The sequence below is a fragment of the Physeter macrocephalus genome, chromosome 8 (genome assembly GCF_002837175.3).
Source record: "Physeter macrocephalus isolate SW-GA chromosome 8, ASM283717v5, whole genome shotgun sequence".
In the NCBI taxonomy this organism is placed as follows: domain Eukaryota; kingdom Metazoa; phylum Chordata; class Mammalia; order Artiodactyla; family Physeteridae; genus Physeter; species Physeter macrocephalus.
The window spans coordinates 94,157,918-94,161,088 of NC_041221.1; the positions used below are offsets into that span (position 1 = coordinate 94,157,918).

A 3,171-nucleotide genomic window follows, 5' to 3' on the forward strand; every position below is an offset into this window, starting at 1 on the left:
CCACACACTAGAAGCCCCTTCACGGGCGGAGACTGTGGGTGGCGGAGGGGGGAAGCTTCGGAGCCACGGAGGAGAGCGCAGCAACGGGGGTGCGGAGGGCAAAGCGGAGAGATTCCCGCACAGAGGATCGGTGCCGACCAGCACTCACCAGCCAGAGAGGCTTGTCTGCTCACCCGCCGGGGCGGGCGGGGGCTGGGAGCTGAGGCTCGGGCTTCGGAGGTCAGATCCCACGGGGAGGACTGGGGTTGGCGGCGTGAACACAGCCTGAAGGGGGCTAGTGCGCCACAGCTAGCCGGGAGGAAGTCCGGGAAAAGTCTGGAGCTGCCGAAGAGGCAAGAGACCATTGTTTCACGGTACGCGAGGAGAGGAGATTCAGAGCACCTCCTAAATGAGCTCCAGGGATGGGCGCGAGCCGCGGCTATCAGCGCGGACCCCAGAGACGGGCATGAGACTCTAAGGCCGCTGCTGCCGCCACCAAGAAGCCTGTGTGCGAGCACAGGACACTATCCACACCTCCCCTCCCCACCCCACCCGGGAGCCTGTGCAGCCTGCCACTGCCAGGGTCCCGTGATCCAGGGACAGCTTCCCTGGCACGGCGCGCCTCAGGCGGGTGCAACGTCACGCTGGCCTCTGCCGCTGCAGGCTCGCCCCGCATCCGTACCCCTCCCTCCCCCCAGCCTGAGTGAGCCAGAGCCCCCTAATCAGCTGCTCCTTTAACCCCGTCCTGTGTGAGCTAAGAACAGACGCCCTCAGGCGACCTACATGCAGAGGCAGGTCTAAATCCAAAGCTGAACCCCCGGAGCTGTGCGAACAAAGAAGAGAAAGGGAAATCTCTCCCAGCAGCCTCAGGAGCAGCGGATTAAATCTCCACAATCAACCTGATGTACTCTGCATCTGTGGAATACCTGAATAGACAATGAATCATCCCAAAATTGAGGCAGTGGACTTTGTGTGATTTTGTCTGTTTAGCTTTACTTTTACCATTTGTCCTAGGGTTCTGTCTGCCCATTTTTTTTGTTTGTTTGTTTTTTTTAGTATAGTTTTTAGCACTTGTTTTCATTGGTGGATTCGTTTTTTAGTTTGGTTGCTCTCTTCTTTCTTTCTTTTTTTAAAATTACTTTTTAATTTTTTATTTTTAATAAGATTTTTTATTTTTCAATAACTTTCTTTTCTTTTCTTTTTTTCTCTCTTTCTTTTTTTCTTTTTTTCTCCCTTTTCTTCTGAGCCGTGTGGCTGACAGGGTCTTGCTGCTCTGGCCAGGTGTCAGGCCTTTTCCTCTGAGGTGGGAGAGCAAAGTTCAGGACATTGGTCCACCAGAGACCTCCCGGCTCCATGTAATATCAAACGTCAAAAGCTCTCCCTGAGATCTCCATCTCAATGCTAAGACCCAGCTCCACTCAACGACCAGCAAGCTACAGTGCTGGACACCCTATGCCAAACAACTAGCAAGACAGGAACACAACCACACCCATGAGCAGAGAGGCTGCCTAAAATCATACTAAGTTCACACACCCCCAAAACACACCACCAGACATGGCCCTGCCCAAAAGAAAGACAAGATCCAGCCCCACCCAACAGAACACAGGCACCAGTCCCCTCCACCAGGAAGCCTGCACAAGCCAATGCACCAACCTCACCCAATTGGGGGCAGACACCAAAAACAAGGGTAACTATGAACCTTCAGCCTGTAAAAAGGAGACCCCAAACACAATAAGTTAAAAAAAAAATGAGAAGATAGAGAAATATGCAGCAGATGAAGGAGCAAGGTAAAAACCCACCAGACCTGAAAAAGAATTCAGAGTAATGATAGTAAAGATGATCCAAAAATCTTGGAAATAGAATGGAGAAAATACAAGAAACGTTTAACAAGGACCTAGAAGAACTACAGAGCAAACATGATGAACAACACAATAAATGAAATTTAAAATTCTCTAGAAGGAATCAATAGCAGAATAACTTGAGGCAGAAGAATGGATAAGTGACCTGGAAGATAAAATAGTGGAAATAACTACCACAGAGCAAAATAAAGAAAAAAGGATGAAAAGAATTGAGGACAGTCTCAGAGACCTCTGGGACGTTAAACGCACCAACGTTTGAATTATAGGGGTCCCAGAAGAAAAAGAAAAAAACAAAGGGACTGAGAAAATCTTTGAAGAGATTATAGTTGAAAACTTCTCTAATATGGGAAAGGAAATAGTTATTCAAGTACAGGAAGCACAGAGAGTCCCATACAGGATAAATCCAAGGAGAAACACGCCAAGACACATATTAATCAAAATATCAAAAATTAAATACAAAGAAAAAATATTAAAAGCAGCAAGGGAAAAATAACAAATAACATACTAGGGAACTCCCATAAGGTTAACAGCTGATCTTTCAGCAGAAACTCTGCAAGCCAGAAGCGAGTGGCAGGACATATTTAAAGTGATGAAAAGGAAAAACCTATGACCAAGACCAAGAATACTCTACCCAGCAAGGACCTCATTCAGATTCGACGGAGAAATAAAAACCTTCAGAGACAAGCAAAAGCTAAGAGAATTCAGCACGACCAAACCAGCTTTACAACAAATGCTAAAGGAACTTCTCTAGGCAGGAAACACAGAGAAGGAAAAGACCTACAATAACAAACCCAAAACAATTAAGAAAATGGTAATAGGAGCATACATATCGATAACTACCGTAAATGTAAATGGATTAAATGCTCCAACGAAAAGACACAGACAGGCTGAATGGATAAAAAAATAAGACCCGTATATATGCTGTCTACGAGAGACCCACTTCAGATCTAGGGACACGTACAGACTGAAAGTGAGGGTATGGAAAAAGATATTCCAGGCAAATGGAAATCAAAAGAAAGCTGGAGTAGGAATTCTCATGTCAGACAAAATAGACTTTAAAATAAAGAATATTACAAGAGACAAAGAAGGACAGTATATAACGATCAAGGGATCAATCCAAGAGGAAGATATAACAATTATAAATATTTATGCACCCAACATAGGAGCACTGCAATACATAAGGCAAATGCTAACAGCCATAAAAGGGGAAATCAACAGCAACACAATCATAGTAGGGGACTTTAACACCCCACTTTCACCAATGGACAGATCATCCAAAAAGAAAATAAATAAGGAAACACAAGCTTTAAATGATACATTAAACAAGATGGAT

General features: G+C 45.4%; 1 protein-coding gene across 12 annotated transcripts in view; it reads right to left on the reverse strand.

Annotated features, from left to right (window-relative positions):
- The window catches only part of MCTP1 (multiple C2 and transmembrane domain containing 1), a 594,606-nt gene that overhangs the window by 207,936 nt on the left and 383,499 nt on the right, over positions 1 to 3,171 (reverse strand). The window lies entirely within an intron of this gene.